This window comes from Zosterops lateralis (assembly GCF_965231275.1).
Source record: "Zosterops lateralis genome assembly, chromosome: 14".
In the NCBI taxonomy this organism is placed as follows: domain Eukaryota; kingdom Metazoa; phylum Chordata; class Aves; order Passeriformes; family Zosteropidae; genus Zosterops; species Zosterops lateralis.
In genome coordinates, this window is record NC_139774.1 from 3,241,427 (window position 1) to 3,259,934 (window position 18,508).

General features: G+C 56.7%; 1 long non-coding RNA gene across 1 annotated transcript; it reads right to left on the reverse strand.

Moving 5' to 3' along the window:
- Positions 1-217: 217 nt before the first annotated feature.
- LOC310915274 lies at positions 218-10,907 on the reverse strand. Its single transcript, XR_014591156.1, has 4 exons — positions 10,675-10,907; positions 7,196-7,381; positions 736-988; positions 218-334 (listed from the first exon to the last, which is right to left on the reverse strand). It is a non-coding gene; the product is annotated as an uncharacterized lncRNA (long non-coding RNA).
- Positions 10,908-18,508: the final 7,601 nt, after the last annotated feature.

An 18,508-nucleotide genomic window follows, 5' to 3' on the forward strand; every position in this document is an offset into this window, starting at 1 on the left:
CAAGATCCAAGAGCTGTTTTGGCCTCTGCCCTGGCTGTTCCTGCTTTAGTGCCTCCTGCAGTGGGGCAGGCAGTGAGCCTGGGTAGCTGAGGGACAATTATTTCTACTCCACATGGGTGAATGAAATCTCTGGTGGTGGGGCAGGACCTCGCTGCAGACCTGGGTATTCCTGGGATTTTGTCAGAGCAGCTTGGGAACTGGTAAGGAAATTTCATCCCTTCAGCACCGCCTCCAAGGGGTTTCCAGGTGGTGGCTGAAGGCACTGGCCTGGTATCTTTCCCTCTGAGCAGGGCAGGCAGCTCCTCTGGGCAGGAGTTCCTTTCTCCTGGCCACCCTAGAGAAGAGATCACCTTATTGAGAAGGAAGTGCTTGCCAAGCTTAAATTAAATTTTCTAAATATCCTGTCCCTTGCCCTGTGACCCCAGAGCCACTTCTGCAGGCTGGCACTTGTGATGGCAGCCAAAACACTGCCCCACAGCAGAGGGAAGACACAGGATCCTGCTTCCCCCCACAGCAAACCCCATCCCAGGCTCCAGACAGCCCCAGCTCTGCCAATAAACAGGACAAAGCTGCCCAGGGCAGTGTCCACCAGCAGGATAAAGCTTCTCGTGTGGAGCAAAGCCCCAGCCTGTCTGCATGGTGAGGAAGGACCAGCCGGGACCGTTGCCTCCCCTCCCCATCATAGCACCCAGGATTGCAGCCCCAGGCAGATTCTCTCCTTGCTGGATAACTTACACGTAGCTTCCTTGCTCCATATACTCAGCTGTTCCTCTGATATGGTGCCAGTCTCAACACATGGAATCCAGGCCTTCAAAATCTTCCATAAGCTCAGGCAACTTTACATTAGCACATTGTCGATGATTTCGAAGCCTACAGGCTCAGCCCGGCGAGCCTTCCATAAAATATCGAGCGAGGTAATGGGAACTCTGCATGAAGCAGAATGAAACACTGGAGTCGTCCATCTTTCCAGCCACCACATTTCTCCTGGCTGAATAAAGGAGGTTGTTTAATGGAAGTATTAAATTCAGCACCACCTGTTGTATTCCTGTGTCCCCGGGACCTGGGAGGAATGCTCTTTGCACAGCTTTCCATGTTATTTGTGAGGAGATGGCTCCTAATTGAAGCTCTGCTATGTTAACATTTCCAGGAATTTTCATCAGGCCATTCAACATCAACCCTTAGTTCCTGACAGCTTCCCTTCCCTTATGAAACTTTTGCCATTTTTCTCCTGGGTGAGTGAAAAAAACAGAGTGGAGAAGGGAGATACAACCATTCAAAGTCTTGAACCAATTGGTCAATGAAGGAATTTCTGCAATATTTTGCATTTTGGGATAATTCACCCCCAGTGACTAATTCCTCCTTTCTCTTCATCATGAAGCTGCATTTGTTCCCTTCAGGAGACATTTCCACCCCAACCCCTTCTTAAACTCCAGCCCTACAATTTACAAGCAAATCTGGAAAACCATTCCTGCTCTCCAGGATATGCAGTTAATGGAGGAGAGCTGGAGAAAGACTTGACCACAGGTCCACTGGGGCAAGAGATGTCCCATCCTGTCCCTTCCCTGAGCTCCTGATGAGCAGCTGAATGCTCAGCACCACGGCAGCCAGGCCCAGCTCAGACATCTTCCCTGACCCATGGGTAGAGTCACTGGTCACCAGACCACCAAAATTGTCCCTAAGGTCAGCTACAGGCTGACACACCTGGCAGCTGCCAGCATTGTGGCAGCTCTCAGGCTCCTGCTGTCCCTGCTCCCAGCAGACCTGCTCCCTGCTCCTTGTGCCACTGTTGGTGGATGTTTGCAGAGGGCTCATCCCACCCCTGCCCTTCTCTGGAGTCCCTTTTCTCCTGCCTCTGTCCAGACACCAGCACTGCCTGTGCCATGCCCAGTACGCTCTGTGGGCCAGCCTCGAGCTTCCTGCTGCCTTTCACCATCTCCTCCACAAAGCCCTTGGCCCAAAGCCCCGTGGGCAAGACTGATCCCCTGGAGATATCTGCCAGCACAGCCTGCCTGGGCTCACAGCTCTGCCTGGAGGCAGCTTTCCCAGTGGGAGGAGGGAGATGTTCGTCCTCTCTTTCTTCCTGTCGGCACCCACTGCCCTAATCCCTGGGTCATGCTGCATCTGCATCCCCTGAGCATCCCCAGGACATCCCTGGAGGTCCCCACTGCCCCCCCGAGGTCCCCGTTGTGTGTCACCAGCAGCCCCCGAGGCCCCGCATCCCACCCACTGGAGCACCCCGGGGAAGGTCACCGTGTTTGATGGCTCTACCAGGGGACAGCTGGCTTGTTCCTGTTCCAAACCCCTTCCCTGAAGCTGCCAGCCCAGCTGGGAATCCTAACCCCATCCCTCATGCCAGGCAGGAGGGGAGGACAGGGATACCGTGGTGGGGAACCCCATCCTTCCAGCCCCGCGGAGCAGCAGGGGCCGAGGGCGGGCAGCAGGGGCTCAGATTTCATCTTCTCTGCCCTTGGAAAGTCCATGCCAAGAGGACCTCGGAGCTGTTTGGACTCGTTTGCCTCTCCCCGCCTCTGCAGGAGGGTGTGGGTGAGATTCTGCTTGCCAAGAGAGCCCCATGGCTTGTCCTTCTTGGCTGTTTATGGCTCGGACCAGATCAGGTTTCTAAGCTCTTCCCAAGCCGGTAACGTTGGGTCGTTGTTTTTTTTTTTTTTTTTTTTTTTTTTTTTTTTTTTTTTTTTTTTTTTAGGGAAAAAAAAAAAAGTGCACTGATTTTTTTCTTTCCCCACCCTCCCATCCTCCACCCTGCGATTTGTGGCCTGGCCTGAAGATGGTGAACGAGCAGCGGTGCTCCAGAGCACTGCCAGGGCTGGGCCACCTCTGTGTCCACCCAGGTCCCCCTGAAAATGCTCCCCGAGGCCCAGGCAGGCGGAGGGGGCTCAGCATCCTCCTGCTGCACCCCGTCAAGCCACCTCCCTCTGGTCTCCTGCATGTTCCCACCTGGTCTCCCAAGAGAACAGGACCCAGAGAGGGAGAGGGGCAGTGCTGTGACCTTCTCAGCCCCCCAGAAGATGTTTCCTGCTCCGTGCTGAGCGTCAGGCTGGCAGCAGCAGCCACCATGTGTCTCAGTCCCCCACTGCAAAAAGGGCTGGGAGCCCTTTCCCAGGATGCTGTGGGGATGAATACAGCAGATAGCATGAGGTTCCCAGAGCAGGTAACATCCCCCTAATTAAGATAAATACTAATTAAGTCTGGGACTTTCAGAGAAGCCCTGGGAGCAGACTCCAACTCCTGTTGAATTTCAATGGGAACGAGACACCTGACTCCAGAAAAACCCAGCCTCTGATATCGAGCTTAAATGGGCCCTTCTCTAACGTTGATGTATTGCTGCTCTGTAACTTATGAGTGCCTTCCCGTATATCCGAGCACAACATCAATGTCCTGGAAATGCTAATGAGGAGCTTTAGGAGGGCAGCAGCGAACAGGCTCCGAGTCAGATGCCCGTGATCATCCTGTGCTATTAAACATTATGGACAAGCTTTGAGCTGAGCTTACCCCTATTGCACATGAGGCTCTGGCTGAGCCCTAGATGCTTTGTGCATCCCTCCTCCTCCTCTTCCTTCTCCTTTCCAGCTGTGGAGAGCTTATCCTCCCTCAGTCCCAGTCCTGTGCTTTGTGGGAGACCCTTGCTGGGGTGAGCTAGGCGAAGGGACAGGGCACTCCTGGTAGCTGGTTCACACATGGAACAGCCTCCCAGAGCCACCGAGGGACAGCAGCGAGGAGCAGACCCCGGCAGGCTCAGATGGGTGGGGCTGCAGCAGATGGGGCTGCCCAGCCTGTGCTCACGGATCCTTCACCTGCCCTCCCTCCCTCCCTCCGGTGGAAGTTGTGGGTCACCCCTGCCGTGAGGGCTGTGCTGGGCGGCCACAGCAGCAGGAGCCCTGCAGGGAGCTGGGGGGACATAGCACGGGTGTGGTGATGGAAGAAAAATGGAAAGCACTGGGGTTTTCAGTTGGGATGACGGAGCGGCAGCGCCGAGCTGGGGCAGCAGAACCATCGGGGAACTCCAGGCAGGAGACCCCCAGTGAGGCACCGCGTGTGCGCCTGGCTCACACCCAGCATTGTGACGGGCTGGCCTCGGCCGGCCCACTGCCAGCCCAGGGGTCTGACAAACACAACCTCTCTGTCCTCCGGCCCCGCTCGCCAGCGCCTGTTTCGAATTAGCATTTCCCCTGCCCCCACCACACGCCATTTGGGCAAATCCCTCAGCTGTCTGCCAGCGGTGCCGGGCCGGGGGACACCGACCCCGGGAGCCCCGTTTGCTTTCCAGGGACTTTCCCGAGTCCCCGGTACACTTTAGCAATTAGAGGGTTAAGTTTCCTCCCGGCCTCGCTGCATTAACTGGAAAGGAATGAAGTGTCAGGCATGTTCTCACCACAGCAGGCTGTTGGAAAGCAACTCCCTTCTCCACGCACACACACCTCCCACTGCTGCGACCAAATTATTTTCTATCCTCCAGAGACCCAGTATGCCAGACAAAATCTGCAGCATGACTCTGATTCATTGGAAAAGGATGCAGATGTAATATTCCCTTTTTTGCCGGGGCTTCTCGCACGCTAATTCACACGGCATCTCGGCGTTTGGAGTTTTACAGCTCTCCTGCTCTCTTTATTATTTTTTTTTTTTTCGGAGGGCTCTGACGCCCCTCGCTGACCCTTGGCCCCGCGTCCTTTCTCCCAGCATCACCAAAATAAAGACACTAAGCCTCCTATCTCCAGCGTGCAAATAGGCAGCTCTCCCCAATGTGCTAATTAGCCGAGTGTTTGGAAGTAAATAGGTAAGATTGGTGGTAATTTCCTGGCTGAAGGGGTAATTATTTGTTTCAAACAGGCTGCAAAATAACCCCCGTAAGGTGAGATAGGAAACTAAATTCAAAAGAGGTTTCCTATTCCCACTAAGCAGGATTGAAAACTGGTTTGAAATTCCTTTTTTTATTTATAGTACATGGTATCCATGGAAACCTACAGAGGAGGTCATGGTAGCTAGGCCTCCGTTTCACCCTGCTCAGGGGATTACCGTTGCACAGTGGTACGCAGCCGTGTAAGAAAGTAGATTCACAATTCCCTGCAAACAGCCCCCCCCTCGCCAGCCCCCAGCCCCAGCCTTCCTGGAGGGCTGCAGGAGAGCTTTTGGGAGGCTCATAAATCTGCTCCGAGATGGGAAAGTGATGGGAACTGTGCCTCCAGCGTCCCCCCGAAGCGGGAGGCTGCCGGGAGCTCCCCGCGGTACCTGGCGCGATGCGCTGCGGGCCGGAGCCGCCGGCGGCGTTGGCGGCGGGATACCCGCACCTCCCCTTTCCCGGGCTCCCATCCCTGCTCCGAGCCCCGCGCCGAGGGGAGGAGCACCATGGCCAACTTTTCACTTGGCTGAACCGAGCGAGGGAAGCCCGAGCGCGGTCCAGATCCCGAATTCCCGTTTGCCGGGAGGGATGTGCAGGCAGAGCATCCCCAGCGTTCACCTCTCCCCGCTGATCTCAGGAAACCCGCTGCTCTGGAGGGAGCGGGAAGAGCGTGGGGAGAGGGATGGCACAGAAATGGCTGCGGATTTTGGCCACGTCCTGGGGCCGTGGTGCTGGGCACTGCTCCCCTCGTGATTCCAGCAGGGGAAAAGGCTCCTTCTCGCCTTTGGGAGCTGTTTGTGCTCTCCCTCGTACGAGGCTTTTGCTGCTGCGGACAAGAGCGGCTTGCACTCCCAGCCCGGCTGCTGTGATTGAGCGGGAGAGTGCGATCATTACTGTTCATGCCGTGTGTAAAGCCCGGTTCCAGCCCGTGCAGCGGCTGATGCTCCAACACCCGCGAGCGGCGCAGGAGCAGGAGCGCTCAGCCAGCTCTTCCCCCGTGCTGGCAGGGCCACGGCGCCGGGATGTTCCCCGGGAAGGCTGAGGTGGAGCGTGGAGCTGCTCCACAACCATTTTCCCCCCGGCCCGGCCCGTCTCCCAGGCCGCGCCATCCCCTGCAGCTCTCCGCGCGCAGAGCGACGTTCCGCCTGTGACCTTCACTAATTCACTTTCCCTCTCCACGCCGCATTCCCTCAGCTCGCAGAAGGACTCGCTTTTTTCACACAGTATAAAAATAGCCTGCGCAAGGCGTTGCCAGAGGAAGCTGCGGGGCCGGCAGCGCGCAGGCAGGCGGAGGGTCCCCGGCCCCGCTCACGCCGCCCCTCGCCCCGGCAGGGAGCTCCCAGCCCGGCCTCCCTCCCAGCACTCAGGTGCCCTTGGCCTCCTTAACATCCCAGCTTCTTCCTGAGCCGCTGCCTTGCTGTGCGCTCGGTCTCGGATGTGGTGAAATTCAGACGGTGGAGGTCAGCAGCAGGGAAATGCTGCTGCATTAACCTTCCCCCTTAAACTGAATGGTTTTCCCCTCAGTTTTGGGGAATTGAAGGCTGAAAGCATCAAATTTGGGTGAATTGTGAGGCAGATTTTTGAGACTTTCTAAAGAAAAAAATTATCCAAAAAATAATTTCTGTGTCTTTCATGGAAATGGCTCTGGTTTGAATATCTGTGAGTGGGAAACAGCACTGGAGCCATCCCTGTCATGCACAACTGAACTGTTGGTACCAAACCGACTTCATGTTACCATAAACCACCTCCAGCTCCTTTTCACAACCCCTTACCTTGATTCTTCCTCTGCTATCCCTCCAGCTGGCACCCTGTGACCATGGCCACCCCCAGCCACTTGCTCAGGCTTTGAGACAGTACCGTGGTGTTCTCCCATTTCCCATCACCATCCCTAATGTGCCTCCAGCCACCCCCCTGTTCTTCAGGTCCTTTCCTAGGCCTGCCCTTTGCCTGGGAGCATCTCATCTTCTGGGCAGGGCTTCAGCTGGCAAGGGAGGAAGCCTCCACCTGTGAAGTAACCTCTGGACACACCTCTTGGCTGATTTGAGGAGGTGAATTGCATCCTAGAAGTGTCCTTTTCTCTCTAGCACTGGCTATAAATGCTGGAGACATTAAAAGGGAGGCAGAATGAGGCCAACCCTGCTCTCTCAAGTGACCAGCCAGTACCATCACACGCCTCTGTGCTCCATGTCAGACTCATCTCCTCTCCTTTCCCCGCTGCAGGGAGCCACACTGCTCCCCAGCTCAACACAAAACCTGCGCCCAGCCCATATTTCTTCCCTCACATTAAGTTCATCCCCACGGCTGGTGGTTTTCTAGTGCTCACCACAATTCCATGCTTACCTTGACGCGTGCTATGCTATCGCCAATACGGTCAATCAATCTTGCCTCGGCCAACAAGCAGGAGAGAAGTAATGTTTTTCCTACTCCCCCAGCTCTCTTCTCCTCCTGATCTCCATCAGGCACTCGGCAAGTTCACAAGGGCAGCCCGCTCTCGGTTTCCTTGGTCACGCACAGCAGCTTGCCCTCCTAGAGTAATAAAAACAAATGACACGTTGCTGGTTGTTGTCAGAGACGTTGCCGGGCCCCTCTGTGGAGAGAAGATTTGGGGCAGAGGGAGCATTTGCATTTTTAGGGTCCTTCTTGGGCAGGTGGAGGAGAAGTTGCCAGTGGATGTGACTTGTCAGTGGATGTAATGCCAGAGTCAACTGAAAAGGATGAGCAAAGACTGAGGAATGCAGTCCATGTTTGCTCATAGATGCCAGAGATGGGGAAATCATGCTGAAACTGATTATCTGGGAACAAGCAAGACCCAGAGGTGCCTGTGCCAGGTTCTGATGCCTGCTGAGGGGGACAAGCCCCCATGCTGTAATCCTGCACCTGTCACTGAATTGAGTCACCCTGATGTGGACATCAGTTCTAGAAGATGAGGAACAGATTAAACAGATTAAACCTTCCTTACGGCGGAGCCAAGACTTGCCCTGCTTCCATTTGCAGCATATCTGCATTTTCTCCCAGGTCAGTGTCCTCTCCTTCCAGGCACATGGAGAAACACATGGACACACACTCTTAACTGCATGGGAGGAGGCCCCAAGACCCCAGAAAAGCTGGAGCTTGGGAATTCAGGAGCCCGGTCTTCCTTTAGCCCACATGTAGCCCATAGTGATGACAACCCCATTAAGCTGCCCCCTGACTGAGGAGCCCTGCACCACCCACTCCACCCTGCAAGCTCTGCACCCCATCCCACCTGGGAGTGAGCTCTGCATCCCATCCCACCTGGCAGTGAGCTCTGCACCCCATCTCACCTTCGAATGAGCTCTGTACCCCATCCCACCTGGGAGTGAGCTCTGCATCCCATCCCACCTGGGAGTGAGCTCTGCATCCCATCCCACCTGGGAGAGAGCTCTGCACCCCATCCCACCTGGCAGTGAGCTCTGCATCCCGTCCCACCTGGGAGAGAGCTCTGCATCCCATCCCGCCTGGCAGTGAGCTCTGCATCCCGTCCCACCTGGGAGAGAGCTCTGCCCCTCATCCCACCTGGCAGTGAGCTCTGCATCCCGTCCCACCTGGGAGAGAGCTCTGCCCCTCATCCCACCTGGCAGTGAGCTCTGCATCCCGTCCCACCTGGGAGAGAGCTCTGCATCCCGTCCCACCTGGCAGTGAGCAGGCTGTGTGAGCCCATGCACCCTGGGCAGCCAGAAGCTCTGTGCCTGAAGGACTTCACCATCTGCCTGCTGATTCAGACACCAGTCCCTGCTCCAGGACCTTCCAAAGACTGCAGGAGGGGAGGGCTCACGACACCCTTATCTTTGGCTTTGCCTCTCCCTTTTTTCCTATTTTTATTAGCTGGGAGACAGCCCATCCTTTTTATAGCTCTGAATTCAAGGGTGATTAGATGAAAGTGGAGAGGGGCTCCTGCATGGGTAGATGAGCAGCCATAAGGTCAAGGGACCTGAAGGAGAAGTTTCCAGCTTCCACAACCCTAAAGATTGTCCCATAAAATTACTCATAAAATTAAAGTAGGGTTTGGGTTTCAAAGTCCTAAGAAACTGGAAATAGTCATCAGTCAATTCTGGTATATGGGAAGGCTCAAACCCCTGGTTATTGAAGCAGAGGTTAATGCTGAGCTGTAACGTCTGCTGGGGATGGACAGATGACGGACACAGCAGTGCCCAGCTCAGCTCAGGGGATACAGCTTAGGCAGTGGGTGATAAGTTGTTCTCACTATCACACTATGGATCTGAATTTCTCCACTCAAATTCTTCCAAATAAAATACAGAGCCACCTTCTCAGAAGCTTACACAGGATTTACGAGGACTGGGTCCTGTCCAGTTTTCTTTCTGTATCAAAGTGATGATTTAATTAATTGATGATCTAATTTCAGTCTGGAAGCTAACCTGCCAATTTGTGAATTCGACCTTGGTACAGATTAACCATGGTGGCAGTTAGTGTTAGTTTAACAGTCCAGAACAGCTTTGCTGTGGTGCTGCCTTCCCTGGACTTTGCTTTATAAAATCCACCCACATCAGGGTAGAAGCTGAGCGTGAGGGACAGGGATTCAGGTGGCTCCACGCATCTCAGAGAGAGGGAAGCCCCTGGCTGTAGATGTCACTGTCACACCTAGGGCAGCAAACGCCAGCTTTGAAGCAGGCAGGGGAGCTGATATCACTGAAAAACAGCCCAGGCAAAACTTGGTGGCAGTGACAAGGTCACACAGCCGTGAGGGTCAGCACGGGGTGGAGGGAGAGGCTGTGTGGGGGGAGCCCTGGGGCGGCAGAGCCAGCGCTGTCCTGTGCTGTCACTGCCAGGAAAGAGGAAGCAGCTCCAGGGACGTGACCTCCTGTGCCTCATGCATGTCCCTGGTGCCAGCGACTCCATGGAGCAGGGGCTGGACCTGGTGTCTGTCTGCATGTGATGCGAGCCTGAGCACACACACACCCCACACATATCCTGTCACCTGCCTGCAGCCTGCACAGGTCCATGCACTGTCCCTAACCCAGGCACAGTCACTGTCACACAGCCTGTGAACACACCACACACCCCACACATATCCTGTCATACCTGCCTGCAGCCTGCACAGGTCTGTGCACTATCCCTAATCCAGGCACAGTCACTGTCACACAGCTTGTGAACACACACACATATCCTGTCACACCTGCCTGCAGCCTGTACAGGTCCATGCACTGTCCCTGTCAAGGTACAGTAACTGTCACACAGCCTGTGAACACACATACACACACAGACACACACAGAGGGTCTATTCCAGGGTACAACGTACCTGCACACAGTTTACACACGCACACAAGCACACAGACACACATCCAGTGCACCTCAGTACATGTGAAAACACACATCCATGCATTCACCATTCATCCATGCAGGCACATGGGTTGCCCACCCCGTGCTCCCCACACACCCCCCACAGCCCCACCCTTCTCACCATGACCCCAGGCCACGGCTGGTGCTGCCCCAAGGCTCGGGGCAGTCACTGGGTGCTCCTGTCTGAATGCAGACCCACACCAGGGATTTCCCTGAGGTTCACACAAAGCACACGACCCCACCAACCCCCTCATGTCAGCCCCCACTGCACCAGGCACCTTCTGCCACTGCCCAGCAGCTCTCTCCATCTCAGGGTGGCAATATTTGGGACATTCCTGGCTGCCAGAAAACAAGAGGCATTAGGCAGTGCAGCAGGACCTGTGTGAGCTGAGGTTTCAGGGTCCTGCCAGGTGGTGGGATGGAGAGAAGAGCTGGGAGCTGGCATGGATCTGTGTGCACACCCACTGCCAGCAGGCCCAGCATCCCCACACACCCCTTCTTACCAAGGCTCACCCCATGCGCGTGTCACTCCTGGTCAAAGAAAATCATGCTCTTGGCTCCCAGCACTGCCACGGCTCCTTGTGCAGCCTGGGCACTACCTGAGCCCTCCCAGCACCTCTTTTCCTGGCGGGGGGCACACACCAGATCGGCTCTCACAGCCTGGGAAGGTGAACCAAGCTTTGGGATGGGGAGCTGAAGCTACTCCTGTGCGGGCTGACTGTGGCTCAGGGTGATGCAGAAGAAGCCCGTGCAGCAGGGGCTGGTGTGAACAGCCAGAGGGGAGGACCGCACAGCCTCATTTTGCATAAGCCAAAGTGCAAATCCTCCGTGGCTGCCGCCGGAGTGGGCCCCGCGGGGCCGGGGAGCTGCCCGCGGGCTCGGGGTGAGGATCCTCCCCGGGGCTCCGCGCCGAGAAGGTGAAACCAGCTCGAGCTGCAGATCGCCGCTGGGGCGGGGGGATGGCTGCAGGCTAATAATATTCCGTGTCTCATTATGCCGCGTATTAAGCTGAAATTTGCAGATGCTCTAATCACCGCGAGGCATTCTGCGCACACAGCCTCCCTCCAGCCCGGCAGCGCTGTGCAAACACCGGAGGAGAAGCCCTGCTAACCATCCTGCCACATGGTGTCCTGGAATCTTTACAGACCATTTCACCTTCACAAATAGCCTTGGAATGTCTGTGCATCGACAGCCCCTGCGGTAGCCAGATAGGCTCAGCCGCCTCCTCTGCAGCTCCCCGGGCCCCTCTTAAGCTTTTCCCCATCACGCCATGCAGATGCGAGGCCCCGGAATTTACACCAGGGCTGGGTAAAGCACCTCACGTCGAATGTGATCTGCGCCCCAGGCTCGCAGGAAACGTGAACTGTATTTTATAGAGGTTGAGGAAAGCTCCTGCCTGAATTGCTTTATTTTTTTTTTCCCTCTCTCTGTTTTCTCTTTCCCTTTTTTTTTTTTTTTTTTTTTTTTTTTAGTGATTTTGTTTTCCCAGATCTGTGCCCTTTGCCCTCCCGCGATCAAAGGGGGCACGCATTCAAGTGCCGTGGGAATAGTCACTCCTTGCATATTCTGGGCAATCTCACGAGAAAAGCTGCTTTTCCCCCAGAGGTAGGGAAATGCAGATGGGTTGGGGTGTGGGAAGGAGGGGTGTGAGGCCTGAGGGTTCCCTCTGCGTGGGAAGGCAGGACAGAGGAGCAGCATGGCAAGGGTTAACCAGAGACTGTCCTTGCTGTTTTTTCCAGGCCTGGCTGCACCAGATTCTTCCATTTCTCTTGGCAGGGATTGAAACCGTGGGGCTGAGCTAAACACATGAGCCTGGAGAGTCCCTGTGCTCCGACGGTGAGCAGGACCCTGAGTGAGATGCTGCAGCTCATTAGCAAGGCAGCAGCTCGTCCAGGGCACGCAGGTGTCAGGCAGGGAGCAGCAACAGCAAAACAGAGACAAGGACGCAGAAATGCAGTGAGATGGGGAGAGTTTGCTGCCCTGGGCAGGCACACACACACCTACATGCACACACACCCATGGTTACTACAAGTAGTAGTGCAGAGGGAAACCTGGCCTGCTGTCTGTGTAGGGTCAGGAGGGAGGGTTTGGGAACTGGGCTCATCTCCTGTGCTTAGTGCTGGTTTTAGGCCACCACCTTGACTCCCAGTTCATTTGGCATTTGGCAGCTTTTCCTTGCTGGAGGGTTGTGGTCTCCCTCACCCATCATCCCACCCTGGAGGGGTGATTTGGACACTCAGGGAACCCCCAGCAAGGCCATGCGCTGCCCACCTCTGGGCTGGTGAAATGGGGTGACCCAGGGAGCGCCGTGACCCGGGAAAAGGGCTGGGAATCATTCCCTGGAGGAGCACAATGGCTCCTGTGCTGATGGCTCGCCGGGCTCCGCACTCACAGTTGCCCAGGCGACTGCTGCTCCTGGAAATCGCGCATGGCCGGAAAGGCTCCGGCTGCCGGTCCCGGCGGGTCCCGGAGGGGCTGGCACTGCCCTGCAGAAAACCCTCTGCTCACACCCCCTAAGAGTGACCCCAGCGCCTGCCACTGCTGACCCTGCCCAGGTCTTGTCCTGTGCAGGTGCCCAGAATCCAGACCCAGATCTGCCACTTAAAAAAAAAAAAAAAAAAAAAAAAATAAAATAAAATTAGGGACAATCCTGTCTAACTCCCCTTCTCATGGATTGATCAGGGTTAGTGTGTGCTGCTGCCTCCACTGCTGATGCTGCAAGTCTGTGCCAGGCACTGTATGATGCTGCCCAGACCAGCCAGGGACTTCTTATTGCTTCAGTGTTGGTCTGTCCTTCACCTAGGACATGTTTTTCCAGGTGGACCCTCAGCTGGATGGTCTGTGATTTTCAGCTGCGTGGCCATGGGTTCCTGTAGCAATGACAGGGAAGCAGGAGAACCCCTGGGCAGACACCCTGGAGGAGCAGCAGAAGGATTCAGGGCCTTGTGTAAATCCGTGCAGGTGTGCTCCAAAGAGGTGTCCCAGGTGCTGACTCTCCCAACATCCCAGCCTGGTCTGTCAGGGGTCACCTGGCTGTATTCAGACACAGGGCAGCACCAGGCAGCCCAGCAGCCCCAGACAGCAGCTGGTTCATGTCTGCCCAGAGAAACCACCTTGTGTCCTGTCAGCAGGACCCGTGGAAGGGAGCACCTCTGGGGTGGGGACTCCAGCACCTCTGAAACACATCATAAACCCACACAACCCAGCCTTGGAGGATCTGGCCAAACACACCCCTGCAACTTCCACATGCTGAGCAAGGCTGCTCTGGGCTGTTCTGTCCCATGGCTGGTGTTGACATTGCAAAGTGAGAGAGGCCAGGAGACCCTGAGCTCTTGGTCTGGGTCCCAGCTGGTGCCTCTGTGACCACAGAATGGAATCACTGCTTTTTGCACAGCAAGCTCAGCATCCTTCAGGCAGGGTCTGGAGTGCCCTGCAGGTGGGCACAGCCACTGGGGTGCACCTGTGCTAGGCTGAGGATGGAAGCCCAGAATCATGGAATATCCTGAGCTGGAAGGAACCCACCAGGATCAAGTTGAACTCCTGGCACTGCAAAGACACCCCAACAATCCCACCCTGTACCTGAGAGCATTGTTCAAATGCTTCTTGAGCTCTGGCAGCCTTGGGGCTGTGACCATTCCCTGGGGAGCCTGTCCAGTGCCCTACCACCCTCTGAGGGAAGAACCTTTTCCTGATAACCAACCTAAATCCCCCTGGCACAGCTCCAGTCATTCCCTCAGGTCCTGTCCCCGGTCCCAGGGAGCAGAGATTGGAGCTGCCCCTTGGGAGGAGCTGCAGCCTCCGGTGAGGTCTGACCTCAGCCTCCTCTTCTCTAGGCTTCTCCAGCTTCACCTGCCCTCTCTGTGCCAGCCACCTTGGCCCTGAATGGCATCTCTCTCTGGGCATGTCCCTGCACCCCAGCCACGTCCTCCCCAGCCAGTGCATCCCCAGATTTCTCCATGGCAGGGCACAGGCAAGGCAGTGCCACAGGAGCAGCCCCAGCATCCATGCAGATCATGATTTGGGAGCAGATCCAGGGACCAATTGTGTTCCAGCTTGGACACCCTTGATCCAACATCCACTCTGCAAAAATGCATCCCACAGGAGGAGGAAAACAAAAGCAGGGATGATTTAAAGGGAGGATAAACTCCCTCCTTCTGTGAGATTTTGTCCTTGGCCAGAGGAGGAATCACCTACTGCAGGAGTTTGATTGGGGTAAGTAATAGACCCCCTTAAGCTGAGATGACACCTCCTATGAATGCTGCATTCAGCAGGGGACAGGCCATATGCAGAAATAAACAGGGACCCAGGACACACTGGCAGCTCTTTAAAAGATTGTTAATAATGTGCTGTTCACGTTCCTCGGAGACTGCTGCCATGATCTGCCAGCAACAGACGCTGGCAGTCCTGATGGGAGAAACTCCTGCCATGACAGAGCCCTCGCCTGCCACCAGGCACCAGCCCAACAGGCCCTTCCCCTGCCCATGACCAGCAGCACTGCAGAGGGGACACGGTCCTGTGGCAGAGACCTTGCTGATCCAGGTGACACAGGGCAGGGGACAACCTCAGGCTGTGCACTCAAGCCCTGGTGGACTGAGGGAGCCTCTGTTCAGAGCTGGGGGTTCCCAGCATGGACCCAGTCCTCAAAAACAGGAGAGGGTTTGTGAGGGTGATGAGATGCTGCTCCAGATCTGGCCAGGGAGGAGAGATAAGAGTGGACCTGCAGCTAATGGGGCCAAGAGGACAGTCCCTGGAGAGCTGGACAGCCCTGGGACAGCGGGGTGGACACACATCCATCATTGCAGACATTTCTCACACTGCAGCTCGCCAGCCAGAGTCTCCCTGCTTGTTCTGGAGCCTGAGCAAACAAGGACCAGGTCAGAGTGGTACAAGGGAGAGGGAAATGGAAAATCGTTCAAACTGCTACGTTTCTGTGCAATCTACATCCAAGCTGGCCTCAGCCTGGGCCCATCAGCTCTCAGCACGGGACACAGGGAAAGAGCATGGAGCTTTCCCCCTTTCCTGCAGGCAGGGATCAAAATGTGTCAGGCTGGAATTCTCCCAAGAGCAGCTCCCTCCTGGGCTTCGCTGCTGCTTCCTGTTCTCGGGGGCAGGAAATACCAAGCAAACAGCTCCGTGCATGACTTCAAAACTTCCACTTCCAGCGCCGGCTGCAAGATGAGGATGGAGGAGCCTGGATGATGGGAGCAGCCTGCCCCGAGGCTTGGCTCCCATGGACCATCTCCCCTCCACCTCTCCTCTGCCCCTTGGGAAGTCAGGTCCCAGGAACTGCTTCTCCCAGCCCTTAATGCCAGGCTCAGGACCTGCACTGAGCTCCTGGGCCGTCAGTCCTGGTGGATTTCATTTGTTTTTGCTCTCTGCCTCCACTCGGAGCCAGGCAAACAGGAATTAATAACTGCACAGAAAATGAGACTGCACTGTGCAGTGTGAGGCCGCTGTGCTGATCCCTCATGGGCAAGGCTGGCCAGCACAGCACAAGAGCCTCTGCAGTTCCCTTATTGCTGCCATCATGAAAAAAAAAAAACAACCCATGGGCTGCTCCCCTTCTGCAGCAGAGAACAGCTTGGAGGGGGGAGCAGCATTTTCTTGTCTCCATTCTGATTTTTGAGGGTTGGTTCAGCCTGTCCTGCTGCGCCAGGAGCTGCACAACAGCACAGTGACTGTCAGTGGATGAAAAAGGGCTGTTTCCCCCACTTGGCTGGAGAGAAATAACAAGGTAGTGCCTGGCCAGGCTCTAACAGGGTTTCCAACCGCTCTGTGGATTGCCCAGCAGATCATTAGCCCAGGCAGCAAGGAGCAAAACTGGGATGGGGCTGATGGCTCAGAGCAGGCCACCCCAGAGTTCTTCAGCTCCAAGCCCCAGCTGCTCCAGGATGCAGGAAAGGCCCCATTGTCTCACTGGCAGATCCAACTGGAGCAAAGGTGTCCTGGAGGTTCCTGCATCAGCCCTGGGCTCTGGGCTTGTCCCCAAGGGGCACCTGTCCCCTCCAGGGCACTGCTGGATGCCAACAGCTCTCCCTGGGTCCCCGTGGGATGCAGGAGCTGCCAGCACACCTCACGTTGAGTGCAGAGCCCAGAGGAGCCGGGCACAGCCCGAGCCTGGCAAGGGAGGTCACCGCCTCGCCCGCCTCCCGTGAGCTCCCCGCGCTGCTCAGCAGCTCCGCTCTTGGCCCGGGCTCGGATGGAGCCAGCTGCTCCTGGCGCCGGCGCCCGTCTCTGCCAGGCGCGGAGCCATCTGCCTGGCAGGGCCAGCCACACCTGCTGGGAAGGAGACAGAAGCTGGGCAACCTCCCCGCCTTTGCGGCTTTCCGGCTGGCGGCAGCACACGGCGGCTCCAGGAGCGCTCGTGTGTTTGCACAAAGGGACAGGAGATAAGAGGAGGCTTCTCCCCGCCGGCCCCGGAGCCGGGCCGTGCTGAGCACCTCCCCGGGAGAGCGGGCACCTGGGCAACCTGGGCAGTGCCCTGGGCAGAGCCGTGGGACCGCTCCCTGGGCCAGGCGGAGGGTGGGATGTGTGTCCCTGAACCCTCGGCTGGGTGTCCCAGAGCCATCCCCATCCCCAGCACCGCACTGGCTCTGCTGCCAGCGGCCAGCATAGGGCTCAGCACAGGGCGCAGCCAGGAGCAGAGAGCAGCTGGTCCTTCCCCCAGGTGGGCAAAGAGCCCTGTGCTCCCAGGAGGGCAGGGGGGTCAGAGGAGGCACACTCAAACATCTCACAACAGTGAGGGTGTTTCCTCTCCCCAGTGTCAGGGCTGGAAACTGGCCCGGGTGTTGTTCAGGGTCCATCACTGTGGCTGCTGCTCTGAGGGAGAGGAACAGAGGGGACCCAATAGCTTTGTCCTTCCTGGTGGATCCATCTCATTCCACTCTTCTGCATCAGGAACTTCTGCATCAAGAGCCAAGGACATGCCAGGTGCTGGTGTCAGGGTAGGGCTGCTTCTCCATCTCCTGGTGCATCGAGGCCAGGCAGTACCACAGCACTGAGGGTGGTCACTCCCCAGCTCCCTCACTCCCCAGCCCCACTGCCAGGAGCAGCATCACTGAGATGCTAGGATGGAAAATTCCTCCCAGTCCAGAGGAGCTGGGGGTCACCTGGTCTCTGGGGCAGCAAAGCTGGGCAGCAGGACAGGCAGAAACAATGGAGAGCATTTCCAGATGCCCCACTGCTGAACATCCTGCACGAGACTCTCCTGTCTTGTTTCCCCTCAGTGGGATGAGGATGCCAGTGGGCAGCATAGAGTGGTGCTTCCCCCAGCCTGGCTGGCAGCTCCTATCCCAGGGCAGCCACAGCTGCTCTGCCACTCCAGCACCTGAATATCACAGCTGGCAGCCCCTGCTGCTGCCACTGAGCTCCAAACCAGCCTGGAGAGTTTTTTCCAGCCCCAACAGGGCCAGGTCACACTGGATCTTTGTCCATCATCCAGCCAAGGCAGGGAAGTGAGCTCTGCTTTTGAGGGGTTGGGAACACAGGAAAACCACCCTCAGGCTGTGAGAAGGTCTCCTTACCCAAACTTCCAGCCCAGTAGCAATCCTGGGTGCCCACAGCTCAGAGGTGTCTGCAGGAAGCATCATGCAGAGACAAGTGTGCCAGCTCCCTCATTCCCAGGCCCCTCAGCAGGACTGACCCTCTGGCTGACAGAGCAGGAAATAGAGGCAAAAAATGCTCTGCCTGGATGGTTTGGTCTGGGTTTAGTGGATTGAGGATCTCTGGCCCTGCCAGTCTCAAGCTTCACCATCCTCGGGTGCAGTAGCAGCCTGCTCAGGTGACTGCAGCTTTGCTCCATGCACAAAGGCCCAAGCTGGGCTGTGGAGAGCAGAGGGACTGGTGTAAGCACTGTAGTCCAGCAGGTGTGGGGGTCACAGAGCAGCAGCCTGCCCAGCCTGGGAAATGGGGATCACTGCCATCCCAGCCAGGGCCCTGCCTTTGCGTGGAGCAGAGATGCTCTCAGGACATGCTGACTCCAGCACAGTGCTCCTGGTGACCCTGAGGAAGGTGAATTGCCTGCTGACACCCCATGCTGGTGTCCCTGGCAGGCAGGGCAGGCAGAGGGGGGCACTGGACACAGCTCCCACGTTGCCTGCACCACAAGAATGTTGGGGATGGGCAGCAGGTCCCGTGACGCCCCATGTGCCCGAGGGCCCCTAGCCACAGTCCTGGCCAGCTGACACCCCACACAACTCAGTGCTGGTCACGGGTCAGCTCATGCACACAGAGCTGCTGGCTGCAGCAGAGGGCTCAGAGGGACAGAGAGGTCAGAGTGAGGATCCTGCTGCCCTGGGGAGCACCCAGCATCCCAGCTGGGCTTTGATGTGGCACAGA